General features: G+C 41.5%; 1 protein-coding gene and 1 long non-coding RNA gene across 2 annotated transcripts in view; both read right to left on the reverse strand.

The window, feature by feature from the left end:
* The window catches only part of LOC138148688 (uncharacterized), a 36,889-nt gene extending 20,627 nt beyond the window's left edge, over positions 1-16,262 (reverse strand). Inside the window, exons 1-2 of the long non-coding RNA XR_011165123.1 lie at positions 15,646-16,262; positions 12,028-12,091 (exon numbers count right to left, since the gene is read on the reverse strand). This is a non-coding gene — a long non-coding RNA (uncharacterized lncRNA). The remainder of the gene's footprint in view (positions 1-12,027; positions 12,092-15,645) is intronic.
* TBC1D21 (TBC1 domain family member 21) overlaps positions 1-25,209 on the reverse strand; it is a 247,779-nt gene that overhangs the window by 94,512 nt on the left and 128,058 nt on the right. The window lies entirely within an intron of this gene.

Here is a 25,209-nt window from a genome sequence, read left to right on the forward strand (position 1 = left end):
CCCCCTCCTCATCTCACATCACCCTGATGTCTTTTAATATTATCATCTCCTTTTCCACATGAAAGATGGCCATTTTCATTGCCAAGGCCAATCTCTCCACATGTACAAGTGATCCCATTGCATCTCATATTCTCCAGAAGACTGTCCCCTTCATTATCTCTACTTCCTCAATTATATTTAATCTCTTCTTGCCTACAAGCTGCTTCCCTGCTGACCACAAGTGTGGCCATGTCTCTTCCATTATAAGAACAAAAACAACAAAACTAAACAAAATCATCCATCCATCCAATCATCTACACATACATCCATCTGTCCATCCATCCATCCGTCCGTCCATCCATCCAATCATCTACACATCCATCCATCTGTCCATCCATCCATCCATCCCTGCCAGTTATTGTCTCATATCTCTCCTCATTTGTGGCTAGTCCTCCTGAAGAAGAAATGCCTTCACTCCTCACTCTCTTCTACAATTTTGCTTCCAGCATCACGGTTCAACTAAAACTGCTCTCTCCAAGGTTACTCATGTCTTTAATTTGTCTTTCATTTCTTTAAATCTACGTGGCCTTTTCTCCTTCCTCATCCTTCTTGACTTTTCTGCAGTCTTCCATATCATTGATCACACTCTTTTCCTTTTCTTTGTATTCTTTCTTTGTTTTCATGCCACTATTCTCTCCTGACAAGTAAGTGGCACAATGTATAGAGAGGTTTGGGGGTTTTGTTGTATTTTTAGAAATAAGGAAACTGAGGCACTGAGCTGAATCAAAGAATGAAGTATAGGCAATCTAGTCCTGGATTGGGGGAAGAGTTTGTGTATAGCTTCCAAAGAAGAAGAAGTCATATATCTCCATTTTCTAGAAGGAAAATCTAAGAACAGAGATTAGGAACAGTAGTCCTCTAGTGATAGTGGTGAACCTGCAATAATTCTCTCACTATACACACCTCCTCCTCCCCCTTTCCAAACTAGAGAACCTGGCTACATTAATTTTTTTCCCCTGGTTTAGATGGCAGGCAAGTGGTACAATGGATAGAACTTGAGGCCTGAAGTCAGAAAGACCTTGGCTCAAATACAACCACAGACACTTACCAGCTGTGTTGTCCTGGACAAGCCCTCTTGATTTCTGTTTGCCTCAGTTTCCTCATTTGTAAAATAGGCATAATAAGAACACTTCTCTCCCAAGGTTGTTATGAAGTTCAAATGAGGTATTTGTAAGGCACTTGGCAAACCTTCAGGCACAATATAATATAATATAACAACTAGTTAGAGTGACAATATCTAAGCTCTATCCAATAGCCATGATTATAGGAGCATGGATTTAGAGCTAGAATGACCCTTTGAGGTCATCTGTCCCACTCCCCTCCTGTGAGAGATGTGGACCCTGAGGCCCAAAGGAAGAAAGTCATATACCAGTGATTACGATTACACTGCCAACAATATTATAAAGGTTTGCAAAGTCTTTTACAGACTTAGAAAATTTGATTCTCACACCAACCTCCCTGTGAGCCAGGTATAGTAGCTGTCCAGATCCCTTGCAAGGGGTCTTTCAGGAGATACTAGATGACCACATGTCAGGTGAGTTGTAGGGATTCCTTTTCAGGTGTGGGCTGGACTCAAGTGACTGATGAGGTCTCTAAAATTCTGTGATTATGCAATTGCCATTTTATAAGGAAGAGATTGAAGGTTAGAGGGCTAAAAACCCAAAGTCACAGATGGGTTAAATATAAGAGGTTGCATTTAAACCCAGACCTTTCATGACCCAAAATTCAGCTCTCCACCCTGCCTCCCTAATCCATGTATTTCACAGACAGACATCCTTTATCCTAGGGCTCAATGCAGGCAGTTGCAGAGTCAGGCCTGGTCCTAATGCACTGAGCCTGCTTGCCTGCCCCTGTCTTCTCTTTTTGCCTTGCTTCCCCGAATCCTTCTCCCTTCCTGGCACTGAGCCATCTCTCACCTTGCCCATCCGGAGATGAAAAACTACCAGAAAGAATCCTCAAGCCTAGGGGGGATCTTGAAAGGGCCCTTAGAAGAAAAAGAATGAAAGCACATTCTCTCCGACTTTCTCTCTGTGGCTTTCAGCCTTCCGCCCTGGCTCGAAAGCATGACTTCAGACATGGTGTGAGCTTTCATTCTGGGGAACAGCCCGACTAGCACTTTCCTCTGTGACAGTGCTTCAAAGGAGACCCCAATCATAGCATCTGCCTCTTGCTTCCAGCCCTGGAAACTCCAATCTTTGTCTGGTGGCCGAGGAGACTTTTGTTGCTTTCGTTCCATGCCAGCTAGACTGCAAACAAGAACAAGCATACTGCTTTCCTTTCCTCTCCCCTCCCAGGAGCCATTGGGCCTTCAGCTCTCCCATTCTCTCTTTGATAGTTTCTCTTCACCAGCTCCAAGGTCATGCACTCTACTGGCTGGCCACCTGGGTCAGTCACTCATAGCTGTCTGGCATCGCAGGGAAAAACCTTCCCCGCAACTTCAAGAGATGCTGTGAGGTCAACAGGATTCCTGTAACTGTTCTACCTGTTTTTCTCTTCACAGTAGCCCCAAGTTGCAAGGAGTCCAATGGGAGACTCTTGCTGGCTTTTGTGACTGGAGAGGTGGGACAGCTAAAGCCTAAAGCAAGATGGCATCAGCTCATAGAATGCTATACTTTCCGAGTCCAAGGAGACCCTAGAACACAAAATACTAGAAAATAGGACCTGGGTGACATCTCAGGGGCCATTTGGTTCAATTTCTCCTTTCACTACCACATGACACTGTGGGGGGCTATTGATATCCCGTCCTCTCACTTACCCATAGTAAGTCTTCGGTCGTCACCCGCCTCCTAAGAGGAATTACCAGACAGAGCACCCGAGGTTTGCAGGAGTTGTTTATTCAGGCTCAGCTACATCGCGACAAAGAGATCTGACTTCCGTATCAGAGCAATTTATAGGTACACATAGCCAATCATCTTCTACAGCTCTATTCATTACCTTTTAAGGTCATACATCAAGCAAGCAGGCACTAGCCCATATACCATTACTTCCTGGCCCCCAACATGACACCAATTCCCCTCTTGGGGGAAATAAAGGCTCAGAAAAAGGAAGCAGCTTTCATAGATAATAAATGAAAAATCAGGAAGTCAGTGTCTGGTCCCCTGATATCTAGTTCAATATTTCTAGAGAGAAGATAATTTCTTTGTCCTCCATATCTTACATCTTCATTCATTAAATCCATTCCATGAATACATAGTGATTATCTATGTGCCTAAACCTTTGGTTGACTGTAATGGATGAGATGGGAGAAGATCCTTTCCCTACCTTTGTCCCCAAGGGCTAGCAGAAATAACACTATAAGGCGTCAAAGGACTTGGGCTTGAATATCAGTTCTGTCACTAACTTTCTATAAGCTCTAAAGCTGAAACTTTGGGTAAGTCACTTCTAACCCCTCCCTAAACCTGTTTCCTCATCTGTAAAGTGAGGTGGTTGAACTAGATTATCTTGAAGATGAAACTATAGAACTATGAGTAAACAAGATGAAGGTATGGACGAGAGATTATGAATCAGCCACCCCAAAGCTGGTTTAAATCCACAATACAATTTAGGTTCTAAACCCAGACATAATTTTGGGGAGTATAATGAATGTAGGACTAGACCTGAATAGTCATTAATAATAGAGTCGCATAAGACCTGAGTTCAAATCCAGCCTCAGATACTTCCTAGTCACTTAACCTCTCTCTGCCTTTGTTTCTTCAATTGCAAAATGGACATAATAAGAGCCCCTACCTCACAGAATTGTTGTGAGGAAATAAGATAAGATTTATACAGTACTTATCAAGTGCCTAGAACGTGGTTTGTTCCTTTCTCTTTCCTCCTGTATCAGATTAATTTTGTGGGGATTCCACTTAGAAATTGAGATTTTGTATTCTGTTTTGATGGACACTTTTGGGTGATCCTGAAAGATTGAAGGCCTTATCATTCTAAACCTAATCCATGTTGCAAAAGAAACTTTTAGGGAAATATTTTCTTCCCCCAAGCAGTTGAATATTCAACTCATAGTTGCTACCTTTATCCATCTGTCCCATACATACTTTTCTCTCCACCCATACAAGTTGTTGTGAGGATCAAATGAGATAAGGTTTGTAAAACACTTCTCACAGTACCTGTCACATAAGTGAGTCCTTAATGAATGTTTGTTTCTAAAGGTATGTCAGGGTAGTGTATGAGCTGCTAAACCATAGGTTCTCGATATTTATTTGAATCATGGACTTCTTGAGCCTTTAGTCTGGTGAAGGAAGCCCAAAGACCCCTTACCAGAATCATGTTTTTAAACAATTGAAGGAAATGATCAATTTCAGTTAGAGGTTTTTGAAAATAAATGCATTTTTTCTCATCTATGTTCACAAACCTCCTTGAATATATCTATGGATCCTTTAGGGATTTGTGGACCTCAGGTTAAGAATCACTGTTGAATGGATGGCAGAGAAGGTAATGATTTCAGAGGAAGAACAAATCAATGGGCTGAGGTTATCTGGGACTATTTCTTAGAAGAGGTGTGATAGGTTATGCTGTGAAGAACAGGTAGAATATAAATAGAAGAAAAACATGGGGACTGACTATAAGTCCTTTACAAATTTGTCTGGTGTACAATTTTGGATGTGCCTGAAGGCATGAATTTATTTAGAAAAGTTCTCCACATGTACACCTCAACCCCAGACTGAATAGGGTACATAAGTCTATAGACTCTTAAAGGTCATCTAATCCAACCCCCTCATTTTAGAGATGAGAAACCTGAGACCCAGAGATATAAAGTGAATTTCCCCTAATATCATTGGTTTAGAGATATCAGAATATCCTGCAGACAATGAATTCTTTTAAAACCCTTTCTACCATACCACCCTCTTGCCCAAGTAAGTCATAACCAAGGGCATGTAGATTCTGACCCTCAGCAAACTGGCTTTAAATAATTTCTCTACATATCAGCTTTCTATAGGTTGAATAATTTGCCCTCTATCCTAACCTCACAAATAATAGCAACGGTGGAGGAGGAAGGAGTAGAATGGGCAAAGGAAAGAAACAGGGAGAAAAAAAAACTATTATATTTCATCTTCTTAGTTTCAGCTTATCATTTTAGCCTAAGACCTTTTTTGTATCCTAATTCTATCATCTAATGCATTAACTTTTCTTACTAGTTTCATGTCATCTGTAATTGTGATAAGCAAGCCCTTTATGCTTTCATCTAAGTCACAAATAAAAAAAAAGCAGGACCGAGGACAGCATTTGTTGCACTCCACTAGACAAGTGTCCAAGTTAATATTAATTACAACTCTCTGGTCTGTTGACTCAACAGTTCCAAAACTACCTAACTGTGCTATCATCCAGTCCCAGATCTCTCCATTTCATCTGAAAGATGATATAAAAATTCAGACTGCAATGTCTATAACATTTCCCTGGTCAACCTAGTATCCCTGTCAGAAAAGGAATTTAAGTCAGTCTGGCATGACTTGTTCTTGATAAACCCATGATGGCTCTTCATGATAACCACTTCCCTTTTTAAGTACTCATCAACCATCCCTTTAATAAATTTGCCTACAGAATGGCTCTTCTGCTTTTAGAAAAATGTTCATCTGTGGTCTTGTGGAATCTCTCTGGTTCATGAGTTTTCGAAGATCACTAAGGAGTTTCCTATTCTCTTTTTAATTTCTTAATTTCTTCTTCCCATTCTTCCTGTTCCCCCCCTCCCTCCCACATCCATTCAGACTTCTGCCCCCTCTCTGCTAGCACTGGCTCTTGTCCAGACAATGTCAGAGCTGGGGGACAGCTGCCAGTTTGTTCACATTCCTCACATCCCTGTCTTTTCTCTGAAAGTGGAGTAATATGCAAACTGAAGTTTGGGGAGCTGGAAGGAAGGAGGGGTAGGGATTGATATGTTCCAACAGATGGATGACTTGGGGCCTTGGGCCCCCTGTAGGTACTTTCTTCAGACAGCAAGATTGGTTTGGAAGGGGAGCTGGTCTCACACCAGAAGGCTGGTGACATGAGCTGGAGCATCGCCTAGATCTCAGCTGCTCAATTTTCTAGTGGGGCCACCCTGTCCCTAATGGATCAGAGAAAGGATGAGAAGGAGCCAGTCCACAATCTTAACTTAGCCATTTTGCATCAAGTTTACCTTCTGGGAAAGAAGAGAGACACCTGGGCCACTAGAAGGTCTTTCACAAAACTGAGGTGGGGGGGGGGGTTCAAGGAAAGCACAGCAGAATTTTTTACACCCCTAAGGTTCCAGCTTCTTCACTGTTGTCCTCTCTACAGAATGTTTTACTCATGTCTCATAAAAATGGGCTGTCTTAAAGTCTCAGGAAGAAGACACTGGCCTACCTTAGTATTAAATAGGCAGCCACCTAAAACCTGGGAACACTCTCCTCCCCTACATCCCCCCAAACACTCCCTGGCCAAAATATCTCCTTCATGTCCCAAAGGATGAATGATGTCCCTTCCTTATTTGTCAAAGTCGTTCATTGCTCAGAGAGAACTCCAACTTAGAAGTCAATAAACTTGGGAAAGGGAATGAGTTACAACAGGGTGTGTTGTTTACTGATTTTGAAGCATCTCTTAAGAAAATATCTAATGGTAGAGGGGAAAGTACATGAGGACATTGGGAAGTCTGGTGTAGTAGTATGAAGGCTACCATGGAATTGAAGAGGTGAGAAGGGCAGGAAGAGAAAAGTAGGAGTGGGGGACAAGCCACCATTTTGCTGGGGTATAACCCTGGATAATAATGGGAACAAATTCTATCACTTATCCATTGGGGTGCATCTATTGATGCTTTGGTTTTAGACCTGACCCCACTCTGTCTTCTAACACACACTCCCTCTTCCATGCATTCTATGGAACAGTTATTGCATTCTGTTTCTTGTCATTCACAGCTGATGCCCCATCTCTCATTGTCATGCCTTTGCACTGGCTGTCCCCCATGCCTGTAGTACTTTAAATGCTAAATAAACACATGCTGATTAATTAATATTGGTATCAGAAGAGGAAAGGAAAAAAACTAACACTAAAATTTGGAAAAGATTCAATATTGTGTTCCCTGAAGCCAGTCATACCCACTGGACTTTGCTCTAAGACTCAGACTGAGAAGAGATTTGTCACTTCTGGGATGGGAGAAGAAAAGCTACTAAAATTTCTCTTCTCTGTTAGGCTGTCCCAGTGCCTGAAATTCTACCATTTGAGCTTTATTCCTTTAGATTTTGAAGGCTTTACCAAAAAAATCACAGAACTTTGGACGCATAAGATACCTTAGAGTCTTCCTTAAAATAATAGGTAGCATCTATTTAAAGCCATCAGCAAGTATTATATGTAATGGTGATAAGCTAGAAACATTTCCAGTAAGATCAGGGGTGAAACAAGGATGTCCACTATCACCCCTCTTATTCAATCTGCTGCTAGAAATGTTATCAGTAGCAATTAGAAAAGAAAAAGAAATTGAAGGAATCACATTAGGCAAAGAAGAGGCTAAGCTATCACTCTTTGCAGAGGATATTATGATATACTTAGAGAATCCTAGAGAATCAAACAAAAAATACTCAAGACAGTAAATAAATTTGGCAAAGTTACAGGATGTAAAATAAACCCACACAAATCCTCAGCATTCCTATATATTTCTAATGGAATCCAACAGCAAGAGATAGAAAGAGAAATCCCATTTAAAGTTACTGTGGATGTTACAAAATATTTGGGAATCTACCTGCCAAAACAAACTCAGGACCTATATGAATACAACTACAAAACACTTCACATAAATAAAGGCAGATCTAACTAATTGAAAAACATTGATTACTTGTGGCTGGATTGAGCTAATGTAAAAAAATGACAATTTTACCTAGATTAAATTACATATTTAGTGCCATGCCAATCAATCTATCGAAAAATTACTTTATAGAGCTAGAAAAAAATAGTAATAAAATTCATTTGGAAGAACAAAAGGTCCAGAATATCAAGGGAATTAATGAAAAGAAATTCAAGGGAAGGTGGCCTAGCCATACCAGATTTTGATCTGTATTACAAAGCAGCAGTCCTCAAAACTACTTGGTACTGGCTGAGGAATAGAGGAGTGGATCAATGGAATAGATTGGGTACTTGAGACTCAGCAGTCAATGATTATAGTAATCTACTGTTTGATAAACCCAAAGACCCAAGTTTTGGGGATAAGAACCCACTATTTGACAAAAACTGCTGGGAAAACTGGAATATAGTATGGCAGAAACTGGGCATAGACCATTACCTAGCACCATATACCAAAATCAAGTCTAAATGGGTGCGTGATCTAGATATGAAGGCTGATACTAAGCAATCTAGGAAAGCAAGGAATAGTGTACCTGTCAGATTTATGGAGAAGGGAGGATTTTATGACCAAACAAGAGTTAGAGAGCATTATAAAATGCAAAATGGATAATTTTGATTACATTAAATTGAAATGTTTCTGTACAAACAAAGCCAGTGTAACCAAGATTAAGAGGGAAGTAGAAAATTGGGAAAGAATTTTTACAACCATTATCTCTGATGAAGGCCTCATTTTAAAAATATACAGAGCAGTGAGTCAAATCTATAAGAATACAAGTCATTCCCCAACTGATAAATGGTCAAAGGCTATGAACAGGCAGTTTTCAGAGGAAGAAATTAAAGATATTTGTAAGTATATGAAAAAAATGCTCTAAATCACTAGTGATTAGAGAAATGCAAATCAAAACAACTCTAAGGTACCACATCTCACTGGACAGATTGGTTAATACGACAAAACAGAAAAATGACAAATGCTAGAGAGGATGTGGAAAAATTGGAACACTAATGCATTGCTGATGGAGTTTGAACTGATTCAACCATTCTGAAGAACAATCTGGAACTATGCCCAGAGGGCTATAAATAATTGCATACCCTTTGACCCAGAAATACCACTTCTAGGGTTGTATCCCAAAGAGAATATAGAAATGGGAGGAAGACCTATATGTACAAAAATATTTATAGTAACTCTTTTTGTGATGGCAAAGAATTGGAAATTGAGGGGATGCCCATCAATTGGGGAATGGCTAAACAAGTTGTGTATGAATATTATTGTGTTATAAGAAATGAGAGGCAGACAGACTTCATATTTACCTGGAAAGACTTATACAAACTGATACTAAGTGAGAAGAGCAGAACCAGGAGAAATTTGTACACAATTACAGACACAACGTTATGTGTAATGATCAACTTTGATAGACTGGACTCAGCAATGCAAGATTATAAGACAACTCCAAAAGACTCATGATGGAAAATGATATCTACATTCAGAGAAAGAACTAGAAAGAACTGTTTGAATGCAGATTAAAGTGAACTACCTGCTCTCTTTCTTTTTCTTGTTTGGTTTTGTTTCCTCTTTCTCATCGTTCATTCCATTGGTTACAATCCTTCTTTACAACCTGACTAATGTCTAACATGGAAGTATTTGGAGATCTTATACTTGATTGCATGCCGCCATGATGGGGGGGGGGAGGAAAGAAAGGGGGAGAAAATTTGAAACTCAAGGGATTGTGGAACTGAATCTTGTAAACTAAAAGTAAACAAACAAATTAATAAAGACAAAAATCTACAAAAAAAAGATACATCAAAAGGTCATGTAGGTCCACCTGTTTTAAACAATAATCTCTGCTAACGCATCTCCCAAATACATGAACATTTATAGCTCACTTGAATCCCTACCTCATGAAACAGTTCATTCTACTTTTGAACAGCTCAATTCATAGGAAGCCTCCCCTAGCTCTTTATCTTGAGCCTAAATCTTTCCTCTAACTCTCCCTATTGCTCCTTGTTCTGCCTTTGGAACCAAGGAAAACAGGTTTAAACCCTCTTTGATATGAGTCCTTCTGTGTTATTAAAGCTGTAAGATCTTAGAGACCATCTCACCTTGACTTTGCATTTTAGAAAGGTGAAAGGACTTCTCTAAAGTTCCATGGAGGATTAATGGATTGTTGTTTTCAGTCATGTCAGTCATTTATGACTCTTTGTGATCCCATTTGGGATTTTCTTGTCAAGGATACTGAAATGGTTTGCCATTTCTTTCTCCAGATCATTTGACAGATGAGGAAACTGAGGCAACCAGGGTTAAGTGACTTGCCCAAGGTGGTACAGCTAGTAAGTGTCTGAGACCAGATTTGAACTAATGAAGATAAATCCCTGTGATTCCAAGTTCAGTGCTCTATCTACTGTGCCTCTATCCACAGCCACTTAGCTTCCCCTTAGTGTGAATACATTCAAAAATGTAGGTTTCTGGGGCAGCTAGGTGGCACAGTGAATATAGCACTGCCCATGAAGTCAGAAGGAGCTGAGTTCAAATCCAGTCTCAGACATTTAACACTTATTAGCAATGTGACCTTAGGCAAGTCACTTAACCCCAATTGCCCTGTCTTCCCTCCTCCAAAAAGCAAAAAAAGAAGTAGATTTCCTTATTGTTTTTCAAGTAAGAAATTTCCACTCTTATGTTCCTTTAATTTTTATTTTCTCGAAGTTAAACATTCCCAAATTCTTCAACTGAGCCGTATATTATATGGTATCCAGAAGGTGGGGGGTGTCTTTCCTCTGAATGTTCTCCAGTTTGTTAACATCTTTTTGTTAATATGGCACCTGTAACTGTCAGAAGTTTTGTAAAAAGAATTCTTGTTCACGTATAGATGGGTTGGACCAGCTTTTCAACTCTGAGACTCTGGCATGTTAAATGTAATATGCCAGATATGGTCAGACTAAGGTGTGTTACTTTCCTCAGATTAGACATTAACCTTCTGAGTATTCAATCTAAGATGGAATTAACTTCTATTTTTGGCTAACAAGCACAAGGTTAACTCCCATTAAACTTGAACACTGCTCAAGTCCCCCAGGTCTTTTATGCATGGACTAGGATTCTCTAGTGAGGTCTCCCCCATTCTGTCCTTTGGCAACTAATTTTCTGACCCTAAGGGAAGACTTTACCCTATTAAACATTTATTCCTTTATTCCTACTAAAGCTCATTCCACAAGATTCTTCTAGCCTGTCCAGATTTCTTTTTTTTTGTAAAGGCAATGTTGTATGATGGAAAGCATACTGGTCCTTACATGAGCACATCTGAGTTCAGATCTCCCCATGGACACTCAATGACTATGGTGTCTTTGGAAAAGTAGTTTAGCTTCTCAGAACTTTGATTTTCTTCATCTATAGAAATAATGACACTAAACTTCCTTACCACTTCCATTTCTCAGAATGCCTACCTCCCTTCCAGGATAAGCTGGAATGTCACCTTCATGAAAGTTGTCCTGATCCTTCCCCCAGTTATTAACACTTAGACCCCACTGAAATTGCTTTGTTCATGTTCTATAACCTTATCTGTATATATGTTGCTTCATCAGTAGAATATAAACTCCTTGAAAGTAGAGATTATTCTCACTTTTGTCTCTGTATCCTGGTACCCACCATAGCACTTGGCACAGAGAATGTACTTTGTAAGTGCCATGTTAAATTAAATTTATCACATCTCTCCCCATCATTTGGTCATAACACCTTACAGAAACAACAATATCAGGAACTTACCATCACAGGATCTCAGCATTGGAAGGGGCCTTGGGCTCTGGCCCATCTCTAGTCAAGAATTCCTACTACACCCTCCCTGACAAGTGGCTATCTACCCTCTAGGAATAGCAGGACCACAGTCTCCAGATGCAGTTTATTTCCACTTTGAGATACCTCTAATCAGTAAAAAAAAATTCTCTATATCAAGTCTATATCTTTTTTGCAACTTCCAAGCATAACTCCTTGTTTTGCCTTCTGAGATGAAGTGACTAAGTATAATCCCTTTTCCATATGACAGACACAGTGATTATGTTCCCACTTGACCTTTCTACAGGCTAAACATCCCCAGTCCTGCCCATTGTGAAAAGTGGGAGCTGACCAACTCTGAATCTTTCCCCGTCCTGCCCCTATTCCCTGGTATCTCCTCCTTCTCCCCAGCCGATCCAGAGGATCCTTAGAGAAAAAGCGTCTCCTACCTGCAGATTGGAAAAACTGATGGGGAGCCCCCACAGGGCCTCAAGGCTCCTGGAAGAAGGTGCCCTGCAGGAGGGAAGGATGGATCATTAAATGTCATTACACCCACACAGACACCTGCTCCCCTCAGCTTCCCTCTGCCGAGGCTCCTCCTTCCCCTTTGCTCTCCCAGGCCTGTCTGCAGAGAGGCCCTTGGGGCAACCAGAGTTTGTGGATGGAAATATCCAACATGAAGAAGATGCCTGTTGCTGCGCAGCTGAGCTACCCCTGTTAGTAGTATGCAGACAAGCTCCTGACTCGGGCTTCTGGGACATGATGTTCTTTCTGGTCAGTGTTACCACCAAAAGAGGTCTCCTGTCCAGAAATGCATTCATTCTAACGTTCTCTGCTAGTCTCTTCTTATCTCATCTCTCCTAAGTAATTGGGCATCAACAGACACGCCTTCTGAGCCCCCAAGTTCTGAGGGCAATATGTAAGGAGGACCAAAGCTGTCTGTGTTTCTGCTCCATAAAGACCAAGAGATGGAAAATTAAGAATGCCCTATGCTGACATCCCTGGATATGCCAAGATTGGGCCTCAGTCTGCTATTAAGCAGTCATTTTGTGGTTGGAATGCAAAATTAACCTGTAGCTGGGTTATAGAATATATAGAGAGCTGTAAGGGTCATTAGAGGTCATCTGATCCAACCCCACTGGCCTCTCCATTTTATATATGAAGAAACTAAGACCCCCGGTGGTTCAATGTCTTGCCAAAAGTCATATAAGTAGTGAGTGGGGGGATTTGAACCCACTTCCTCTGATGTAGAGTCTACTCTTTTCAGTACTTCCTCCCTTAAATTAAGGGATGAGGAGGTCATTCTGTGACCAGGGTCGTTATTAGGTGAATAATACAAGTCAGTCCACAACTGAAGTTAGGGCTCAACATGTGGTTTGGTTTAGAGTTTCATTCGTGACTAGGATTATGAATGAGGAATCCTCCTGGGAATGGGCAGGAATCTGTCTGTCATCAGGGCTTCCTGGTACAAGAGGAAAAAAACAGCTAAGACCCTCTGGCAAATTGAGGTTCCATTTAGATATGACTGGGCTAAAATCAGAGAGTCTTGAACTGGGGTCTATGAAATTGGGTTTTTCTTAACATTTTGATAACTGTATTTCAGTATAATCAGTTTCCTTTGTAATCCTATGTAGTTTTGCTTTATGAATTTAAAAATATTTTGAGAATGGCTCCATTGGCTTCACCAGCCCGACTGTCAAAGTGTTCTGGGACATGAACAAAAAAGTGGAGAATCCTCAATTATGTGCTTTTTAAGGTGTCTTCTAGTCTCCAAGGCTATGATCCCATGCCTCATTTTGAGTGGCTCTTAAATTAAGGAAGGCTTTTCCCTCTGTTTAGCCCATTTAACCCCCTGGGAGCATTCAGGAGGAAAGAGGTTGCTAAATTCTGACTTAATGTTGTCCTGGTCTTACTGGTTTCACACATCAAAATGTGGCCAGTCATCACACAGCAAAGAAAGTATCAGAGGTCATAAAATACTAATCCATGCTTGGCAGCCAACCCCCTAAAAATCTACATTAGATAATCAAGAATTATCAAGGTGCACTTGTAATAATAACCTTTCTTTCTTGAGTCTGTCTCTTCCCGTGGTTGGCTTGGTTGTTTGCCAAAGCCTTTTGCTATGTAAAGCACCCTTCCAAAAGGGAACCATAATCACCATATCCAATGGCACCCACTGATCCATTATCTGACGGACCTATAAGCTGGGCTCAAACTTCTCAGTTCCCTTCCCATATTGGTTGGAAAGAGGAAAAGAGGTTGGAAATAAGTTTAAGAGTGTGGAGGGAAAAAGGCTGAGTAACCTTCCAGTCACCTGGAACTGCAATCGTGGCTTCATCCTCAACTCTTCATGTGTACTTACTCTACATGTACAATATGGGTGTGTGGAATGTTTATGGAGGACTAGAGCCTCTGTTGTGAGGGTTTGCCCAGTCCTTTTCAGGGCTGCTCATCCACCTTTGATGTCGGCTTGATTCACCCAACTCTCACCTGTGGCTTCAAGAAGCTGTTGCACAAGCAGTGACTATATCCCAGTAAATCATTGCAGCAGATGGGCTAAATCAGATTGAGGGAAAATGGCAGGCCTCAAATTAATAGGTGACTTAGGGGGCTGTCTGACCCAAGCATGCAAAAACTTCCCCTGATGGAATGGGTGGATGAATACAATTTGTTCCAATGGTCATGAAGGTGGCTGAAGCAGGTGCTGTGGAATGTCTAGAGTTTGGTCAGACATCAAAGATGCCAAGGTCATCCAAGGCATCCCAGGTCATCACAGTCATTCTTACTTTTGTACTGCCACTGGACTTTGATGACTCTGGAAGAGAGAATGAGGTTGATAACCTTGTGCAACTCTGCCTCATTTAAATCCAATTCACACACAAGTCAAAAGATACCACACGATGCCCTTGGACCTCATCAAAAATGAAGGACAAAAGCCAACATATACAATACATTGTGAAACCTTGTTCTTTATGCTTTTACTAATTTTGTATAGGTCTTGCATCTCAATACAACTCCCCAAGTTTTCTTCCAACTATCTAGGGTCCCAGGTTCCTAATCTTGGTGCCATTTTTTACTTTTCCTCCCTCTAGATTATTAAATTTCTACCTATCATTTTAAGGGCAGTTATGTGGCAAAGTGGATAAAGCACCAAGACTGTAGTCAGGAAAATCTGACCCCAGACACTGGCTGTGTGACTCTGGGCAAGTCACTGTTTGTTTCAGTTTCCTCATCTATCAAACGATCTGGAGAAGGAAATGGCAAACCACTCTAGTAGTTCTCCCAAGGGAATCCCAAATGGGGTCACAAAGAGTTATACATACTGAACATCAACAACACCACCTATCATTTAAAGACTAAATCAAATGTCTTCTTGTTTCTGAAGCCCATTCTGTTTCTTTCCCTTTAGCTACAAATACTCCCCATCCCTTATTCCACTGTTGTCTTGTAAATCTCTGATACTTATCATGCAATGTTGTGTATTATAGTTGTGTTGGTATCTTAAAATTCTTGTAGACTATAAGCTATGTGAGGGCAGGGCCTTATCTCTATCAAAGTGGTGCTTAATGTTTGCTGACTGATTGAATGAATAAATGTTGTTCTGAGAAAATTTGAATTCAGCCTCATTCTTCTTGAGTTTCTCTAATAGAATTGCATCACCAGATCTGAGGCAGTAAGCTCTTTCCTGTAACTTCTGCCAACTCAAGTATGACCTACTGGTAGAAAGAATTCCTCTGCTCCCCGATCTGGCAATGTGAATGGAAACCATTCTTTCTCTATTCCTCAGACCCCTGAGTTTGTTCATTTAGGTCAAAGGGACACTTCTTGTTTCTTTAAGTCTGTGGAACTAGGGACTTGTCCTAATATCTCCACCAGCTTCTAATCTCTGGTTCAGATGGCAAGGATAAGTCGTCTGGACCAAACTGGGGTCTGCAAGCAGGATGTCCACATTCCAGACAGGTGGAAGGGACAATGAAGGACTCTGCTTCCTCATCAGACTATTTCTCCTCTGGTTACCCTGTTCTCTTAGATCTTGACACATGGCATGGAGATAATGTAACACTCACAGACAGATGACTGGATTGACTGGTAGGCAGACCAAGTAGAACAGTGGATCATCAAAGGGAGGAGATAAAAAGAAATGGAGATGTTTCAGATATGCATTCTCCAAAATAGAGGCATGAAGGATGGTCTTTCTCCCTGAATAATTTCCAGTCTTCCTTTTCTGGGTTCCCACGGGCTGGCATCAAACGCATGATTTCTGAGCAGAGGTCAGGGGCACCCAAAATGATGGAAAGCTCCTACTGAGATTGTCCAATCTCCAGTAATGATTCCAGGCAGTTTTATGCTCAGTATCTGTAACAGAGACACATCATGCCATGAAGGATGGCTTGGTAATGGTGCAACCGACCTGTCTCCATTACTGCTCTCCTGACAAAGAGGCATAGCAGCGTAAGGCTCCCAGTCTAGAGGTGATGGAGATGTACATATGATCACAAGTATGCAAAACTCATGCGTGACCATGTCATTATTTCCACAATATGGAGAAAGTGAGCATTCTTTAGCTATGTTGTTTCATGGTATGGCTTCTAAGACAGGCCATCTGGCAATTTGCCATTAGCAATGACAACATCAAGGGCTGACTGGGATCATTTATTCCAATTTGGTTTTATTTTCCATGGCTCTAAAGAAGTAATTTTCCAGTCCAGGGTAGAAACTTTAAATGAATACCAAAACCCTATTTGCCTTGGTGATTTATCCATCTATTTTTCCCTGATACATTCCGTCCATCATGTTTACAGCTCCCATGGAAAGAGGATGGGGACAGATGTGCTCAGAGATTAGGGCTGACATGGGGGGGAGAGAGAGAGACAGAGACAAACAGAGACAGAGACAGACAGACAGAGACAGAGAGAGAAACAGAGAGGAAGAGAGAGAGAGAGAGAGAGAGAGAGAGAGAGAGAGAGAGAGAGAGAGAGAGAGAGAGAGAGAGAGAGAGAGAGAGAGACTCTAGCTCCCAGACTACCAACCAGTGTCACTGCCTTAGGACTCTGTCCTTTGGAATAAGAGAGGAAAAAGGTAATGGAAAGATGAGTAGGTCCAAGGGCTTCTCTGAAATGGCCTCCACCTAGGGCCAGTAGGGAGGAATTTGAGCAGGATGCCAGTGAGTCATGTGGCCAGGTCTGTGCTTTCCTCAGTTTGAAGTGGTGGTGGCATACTGCACACCTGAGCCCCTGATCACTGTGCTTCATCATCTCACCTTCTCCTCCTTTCTGGGAGAAAGGAAACCAAAGCATTAATGTCTGCAAGAGTAAGAGGATTAGGTGGTTTCAAGGAGAGAGGACAAAGGCCCTCAGGAACCCTCAAACTGAAAGATATATGATTGGATGGGAAGCAGTTGTTTCTAAGACTTTGGGGTTCTTTCAGACCTCATTGGACTATTAGGTAGAAAGCTCAGCAACCTAAAATTGATGTCCATCCTTCAATTACATTTCATCAGGGCCGCCAAGACTGAATATAATCTTGGTCCAAAGCTCAGGGGCATTTTATGATGACTGTCATAAGGATGACAGGACAGGGGACAGAAAGGACAAGGTAAAAATAGTACCTGAAATTCCTTGCTACTCTTATTGGAGGAAAGAGGAGAGACAGAGAGAAAACTAGCTTCTTGTGACCTTGGGCCTTCATTTACTGGACTTCAGTTCTCTCCTCTATTGAAGGAAGATGCTGGTTGGAAGTAGAAAGAACACTGGCTATTGAGGCAAAGGACCTGAGTTCAAATATGACCTCTGATATTTACTGCTTTTTTTTAGGCAATTGGGGTTAAGTGACTTGCCCAGGACCACACAGATAGTAAGTGTCTAAGACTGGATTTGAACTCAGGTTCTCTTGACTCCAGGGCCAGTGCCCTATTTATTGTGTCACCTCACTGCCAACATTTACTACTTCTATATGGCCTTGGGCTAGTTACTTAATTTCCACGAGCCTTAGTTTCCCCATTGGCAAAGTAAGGACATTGGCCTAGATGATACCTTTTGTAAATAAAATATGACAGAACTCTCCCAGTTCTAGGTCTATGGTGCTATGACTGAGTGAGTTAGGGTCTTGTTCTATGGTTCTAGAATCTGAACAAGAGCTTCCTCTGGAGAGCATCAGGAGACATAGGACCAGATGCCCTCTCCTTGTCTGTCTCAGTATGTTTCCTATTTTTTCTAGAGGTAAGGTGTGAGCCACAGCAGCAGGGAGAAAGAAACTAAACAATAACCATAGTATTCTCATTCAGTGATGCTCTGTTCTCAGTCCAGATACATGTATAGCTGTATATCACTGGGCAGCTCTATGGCTGCATGACAAATGGGAATATAGTACACTTCGCAAGCTTGTAGAAGTGGGGGGAGGTGAGTGGTGACTCATCCATATTGGTGGACCCTTGATATTGTAGAAGATTAACAGAAGCACTGATCTCAGAAGTTGGTGGGAAAAACCAGGCAGGATACCAGCTTTGAATAAGAAGAGACAAAATGTAGGACTATTGAAGACCTGATATGTTGGTAATGGTGACTGCCTTACTGGAGAACCAGCCCTGTGACGGTGTGTTCCAGGGATGGGGGCTTACCAGGAAACCACCATCCTCAGCCCTTTCCAAAATCCTAGATGGCTATGATAGGAGACAATATCATATCACTGCTGCCAACCCAGGGATCCATTCTCAAGAACGTAAACACTTTGTCCAAGATGACTCACTTCCTTCCACTCACGTTAGATTCCCTGAATGCCTGATTGATTCCTTATAGAAATATCTTAGCTGTTCACATTACTTATAACTTGGGGTGCCTAGTTTTCACCCCATTTGTGGTCTGCATTGTTTACCAGCTTCAAAGTTCAAATTGATTTCTCTAGCACCTATCACCCTCAGACAGACGACTAGCCCAAGGACATCAGACCTTAGAGCCACACCTATAGCTATCATCACCTTGGAAAGTGGGGTTCTATTCCTTGGTTTCCCCTGTACTTGTGTTCTACTCAAAGCCCTAGTCATTGACCAAGAGAAGAAGAAACTGGTCAGCTAAAGAACACACTCAGAGATCATCTCCTTTGGACATGTCTTTTCCTCAACTAGTCATTTACATGTTACCTTCCCCATTAGAATATATGTTTCTGAAGGGCAAAAAATGTTTGCTTTTTACATTTCTTTGCATCCTTACTCTGTGCCTAGCACATATGGAATGCTTCATCAATCTCAGTAAGAAGTAAGAACTGGCAAGTAAGAACCAAAAACTATAGGACCCTCCAAGGTCTGACTGGCCACCTAGAACCTCCACATATTTGTATCACCTAAGAAGTGTGATGATTGAAGCTTTTTCTGGTTATAAGTCCCACCAAGTGACCAGTCAGGCCTGTCTGTCTCTCTGCAGATAGAATCTGATTTTTCACCAACATCAATTACACTATATTCCCTTAAAAATAGGTATATGCCCTCCAAACCTGCATCATTCCCTCTAGACACTGTGGAAGGCCAGGAAGAATAGGAAGAGTATCATTAAAAAGATTCTCAACTCATGAGGGTTTTGATGTTGTTTTCAGTCTTGACAAGAAGATGGGAATTTCTGGATCACCATGGTGGAAGCGTTCCACAGTTGTAGGTCCTGAGACCCCAACAAGCATCCTGGGTAGAGAAATACCATTTGTATAACCCTCATTAGCATGCCTGCTATGAGGTAGTGTAGGACAGAAGAAAGTGTACTCTTTCTAGAGTCAGAGGAAAGGAGTTCAAATCCTACCTTTGAAAGCTACCTGTGTGACCCTAGGCAAGTCACAGCTTCCATGGGCTTCATTTTCCTCATATGTAAAATGGACAGATTAGACTAGCTAGATTCTAAAGTCTTTTCCAGTTGGAACTGGAAAGAAAGGGAAAGGGTAGCCAGAACCTCATTCTCCAATGTAAGTGACAAAACTATTCTCTAGTTACTAAGTCTAGCATATTGCCATTTTTAATGCTCTAGGTCAGGGGGGCCATGAATTTGTTTTTTAAAAATCGATTTTGGTACCATATTTCAATATAATTGATTTCCTTTGAAAGTCTACATTTTTTTTCATGCACATAAAAACATTATTCTGAGAAATTGGTCCATAGGCTTCAACAGACTACAAAGGGGTTCATCACACGCGCACACACACACACACACACACACACACACATGCACATATCCACACCATATACACACCGCAATACACATCACATGCATACACACACCATATACATACATCCATGTGTGCACATCGCACACATACACTTGTGTGTGCACACACACAAACATGTACATGCACACACCACACACACATCTGTGTGTGCAACATACAAATGTGTGTGCACGTATGCATACATGCACATACCCATGCCATATACACACATCTGTGTGTGCACACCACTCACATACACATCACACACACGTGTGCGCACACACAAACATGCACACACCCACACCATATACACACATACGTGTGTGCACACACCACACATATGCACACATACACCACACACACACACACACGTGTGCGCACACACACAATTTAAGACGTGCTGCTATACATCTATGGTCCCTGCTTTAATTTTTATTAGTTTCTTTCCATGGTTTTCCTGATTTCTCTGTATCTGTTCCAGACCATGTCCTAACAGACCCTTAGTTTCTCAGCTTATGACTTACTTGTTTTGTGTGTTTGTTTCTGTGTGTGCCTTTGCTCCAATCCTGAGATTTGTTGCATGCTTAGAGGAGCACTCTTAGCTTCATTGCTTTCAATAAGATTCATCATATCCCTAAAGGACCACTCTGGTTTCCATCCCCTAGGTACTTATCCCAAGCCCTGCCTAAAACCTGGTGAGAGAGGACAAGAATTTAGAAGTCATTTTGAGTTAGGGAGGGGGTCGGCTTTGGAATGGAGCTTCATAGCCACGAAGTTTGTCCTTACATTTGCAGTCCAGACCCAACATCCTTGGCATCTCAGAGAATGGTTCCGGAATAGTGGAAGACTCAGCCGTTGGCCCCTCTTTGCAGGCAACCTTGCCAGAGTTTGAGTTGGGCTATGATCTCACTTTCAATTTTAAAAAAGGGTGCAGCTCTTGTTATTGTCATTGGTTAGTTCCATCCATCTTAATTACATTTCAATTTTGTCACTTACAATTCCATCCCATTTCCTTCTGGCAGATATGCCTGCCTGTAAGGACCCAGGGGCCACCCTATCCTGCAGGGTTCCCCCACCCCCAGCATTCCCAGCCCCATCACTCAAAACTTGCAAATTGCTGGCACCTGCCCTAGGTCTCTCTGAAGAGCAGGCAGAATAAATCCCAGTTCCCCCTTATCTCCCCACCCCCCAGACTGAATAGCCTTGGCAGCATCCCAGAAGCTCTGATCAGAAATTTCCCTATTTCTATTCTCCATCATCTCTTGTGCTTGCCTGGATGAGTATTTCAGGGTGACCTCACATCTGGCCTCAAAGGGCTGCAAGAAATGATGTGATTCTTTTTTTTTTTTTTGGTCCAGCATGAAGCTTCACGGTTTTAAAAAAATTTAGTTTTCAACATTCACTTCCACAAGATTTTGAGTTTTAAATTTTCTCTCCCTCCCTCCCCTTCCCCCTCCCCCAGGCAGCATGCAATCTGATATAGGCTATGCATATACATTCATATTAAACGTATTTTAATATTAGTTATGTTGTAAAGAAGAATTAGAACCAATGGGAGAAACCACAAGAAAGAAGAAACTAAGAGAGGGAGAGAGAGAGAAAGAGAGGGGGGGTGCAGAGCAAATAGTATGATTGGATCTGCATTCAGATTCCATAGTTCTTTCTCTGGAAGTAGATTAGCATTTTCAATCATGAATCTTTTGGAATTGCCTTAGATTATTGTATTACTGAGAAGAGTTAAGTCTTTCAAAGTTAGTCATCACACAATGGTGCTGTTACATTGTTCTCCTGGTTCTGCTCACTTCACTCAGCATCAGTTCATGTAAGTCTTTCCAGTGTTTTCTGAAGTCTGCCCCCTCATAATTTCTTGTAGAGCAATAGTATTTCTTTACATTCATATACCACAACATGTTCAACCATCCCCCAATTAATGGTTATCCCCTCAATTACCAATTCTTGGTCACCACAAAAAAAGTTGCTACAAATATTTTTGCATATGTGGGTCCTTTTCCCATTTTTATGAACTCTTGGGGATACAGACCTAGAAGTTGTATTGCTGGGTCAAAGGGTAAGCAGTTTGATAGCCCTTTGGCCATAGTTCCAAATTGTTCTCTAGAATGGTTGGATCAGTTCACAACTATGCCAACAATGCATTAGTGTTCCAATTTTCCCACATTTTCTCAAACATTTAGAAATGATGAGATTCTTAAGAAAGCTTGCTAGGGGGAGATCCAGGAGAGCCAGGTTTTAGTCTCATCTGTTACCTCAATTCAATGCTTCACCTTGACTATGATTCATGGGGATCATTCGAAGATAAAGTAAGACCACAGGTAAAAAAAATACATGCATTTAAGACCAAAAAATCGCTTTATGCTTAAAAATTGGAAAATGAGATCAGGAGGAGACAGGCAACCAAACAAGACTTTAAAAAAATTCTTAATATAATGAAAAAAATTGTATCTGTAGTCAGCAAACTTATTATCTTATATCAATGAGGTCGAAGTCATTTCCTTTAGACTACTTGATCTAGAACAGTTCTTGGGTAAAAATAAAACCCTAATGCTTACCCTGGACACAAATCGATCACTAGTCAGACTTCAAAAGATACACTCAACCCTGACCCCTTTTTGGAGTGATTGTTTACTCCCATCACACTCTACCATTTAGTCCCATCTAACTATCTCATATGTATATGTGTGTGTGTGTGTGTGTGTGTGTGTGTGTATGGATTGTACTTCTACCAATAAAAATAATTCCTATTTCTCTAGGTTTTTAAGATTTATAAAATATTTTCCTCATAAGAACCCTGTGGTACCAATTTTACTATGCCCATTACTGTGACCACCGAGGTCAAGTGACTTGTCCATCATCACACAGATAAGAAGTATTAGAACCAATATTGAAAACCACAGTTGCCTGATTTCAGGTTTAATGCCCTTATCATGATACCACACTGACTTTCAAGTAATAATAGGACTAATATATACATGTTATCCCCAAACTCTTAGTGTGTTTGTAAGCTATTAAAACTTAACACTTTGAGGTATTTTGTGACAACCCTGTGAGGGAAATGGTGCAAAACAAATGCTTTAACTTCTACACCAGGGGTTCTTAATTTGAGATTCATAGACCCCCAAGAGGTCAGCGAACTTGAATAGGAAAAAAATCCTTTCTCTTTTCACTAATCTTTTACTGAATGCTAGAATTTCCTTTGACTACGAAAGGTAGGTAATAAACATGATTATGAGAGGTGGTTCACAGGTTTCTCTCATCAGATTCCCAAAGGGGTCTAGGAAACAAAAAAGAGCTCCTAGTCCCCACTCTTCACCGGCAGAGGCATGGTGTAGAGAAAGGAGCCCTAGGCCTGAAGTTGGCTTGGAATCCTGACTCCAATACTTACTTCTGTATTTCTGAGTAAAACATTTCCTTGTCTGACCCTTCTGGGAATGAGGGAGTGTGGCTGGCTCAGTGGATGCCTATACCATCAAACCTAAGTCAGGAATATTAGTGTGACCTTTTCCCACAAAAGGTGGGTCATATGCACACCAGTCCTAAGGAAATATCACCAGATAAATCAGATGTAAAGGTGACTAAGTTTGGGGGATGGAAGTAAAGGCAGGGAGGCCCCAGCACCTCTGTGGCTACTGCAGTGAATCTGCCCCTATCCCCTCAACAAAGGAACAACCTTCCCACCCCCTTAACCCCCACATCCCCAAAAGTACCTGATCTGCCTGTTGAGTGAGCCTCAAAAGATACAGCCTTACCAGTAGAGATAAACTGAGCATCCCAGGATCTCCTGAGATCTGTCCTTCTTCCTGGACAAAGAGTCAGCAAAACATAGTAGATAGAGTTCTGGACTCAAGATGAAAAATTCCTGGGTTCAAATTGTATCTCAGAGACTTAACTAGTTGTGTGATCCTGGGCAAATCACAACTTCCCAGGTTATTTGTATGGTAACTGAGTTGTTGTGAGAAATAAATGGAATAAAGGATAGAAAGAGCTTTTAAAAATTTGAGAAAAGAGTGGAGAACCAGTTTGGGCAAATGGATGGAAGAAACATCTCAGCATCAAGATGGCCTGGAGTCCAGTCTTGACTCAGATGAATATTGGAAGTGTCATCATGGGTAACACTCTCGTTCCCCCACTTACATCTCTACACTAAAATTTATAGACAAGTCGCTAATTTGCATTGGTTCCAGGAGTTCCCACACTGGGAGTTCTCTGCACTGATGAAATCACAAAAACAGACAAAATAGCATGTGGGAATGTATATATTTGTGAGAGGTGGCCAGGGAGAGAGAGAAAGGGGGATCGAAGGAATCCCTGATCAATTTAATGAGCTTACAAGTAAGAACCCTTTGTCTGGGTTCAGAAAAGTGCTTCCCTATGTACAACATGGATGTGGGCATTGGTGCCTAGAGTAAACTCCATGGTAAGAAAATACTTGATAAGTAAATCAACAAGCATAAGGATCTAAAAGAGGAAATGACCCTTTTTTGATTGGACCTGATCCAAGTAAGCCCAGAGTCTTGGGAGATCTTAGGCTATGTGCTACAAATACTCACACACACACACACACACACACACACACATGTGCACATGCATAAATTATACCAACCCTGCTCTCTCCTCCCCTTATCTGCTTCCTTTAAATACCTTGATGGTAGTTGTGCAATCAGCTGCTACTTGATTCTGCAATTTCAACAGCCCTGATGATGCAGGGAGATTCGGAAATATCCCAAGGGATTCCCATGCACAGTACAAGATGCTATTCTTTTAGGCCCCCATTGCTGAAATGCCCCCAATCTCTTCTTCCATCCTGACAACTGCTGTCAGAGGAGTGAAACACATAAAGGTCACACAGAGCTCGGAAATTCTTGACCAGCATCTTTCTCCAGCCTTAATCTAAGGAAGAAAGTCTCATACTCCTGTTCCTCACTCCCTATTGCTACATTGACATTGAGCCTTCAGCCCCAAAATGAAACTGAATTCTGATTCTTCATCTAGACTGTGAGTTCCTTGAGGACAGGAGAGGTGTTTTCTCTTCTGCCACCTTTCTCACAAAGGTGGGTATAGGGAAGGTTCTCAAGAAAGTCTTGTTGAGCTACCCCCTGGGGCACCTAGGTGGTGCAGTGAATAGAGTACAGGCCCTAGAGTCAGGAGGACCTGAGTTCAAATCTGACCTCAGACAGTGGACAGATTTATTAGCCATGGCACCTTGGGCAAGTTATTTAACCCCAATTGCCTTGCCTTCCAAGAAGAAGAAGAAGAAGAAGAAGAAGAAGAAGAAGAAGAAGAAGAAGAAGAAGAAGGAGGAGGAGGAGGAGGAGGAGGAGGAGGAGGAGGAGGAGAAGGAGAAGGAGAAGGAGAAGGAGAAGGAGAAGGAGAAGGAGAAGGAGAAGGAGAAGGAGAAGAAGGAGAAGAAGGAGAGAAGGAGAAGAAGAAGGAGA

Source organism: Petaurus breviceps, unplaced genomic scaffold (assembly GCF_028583685.1).
Source record: "Petaurus breviceps papuanus isolate PSGF00001 unplaced genomic scaffold, PetGlider_PUasm1.0 90825, whole genome shotgun sequence".
NCBI classification, from domain to species: Eukaryota; Metazoa; Chordata; class Mammalia; order Diprotodontia; family Petauridae; genus Petaurus; species Petaurus breviceps.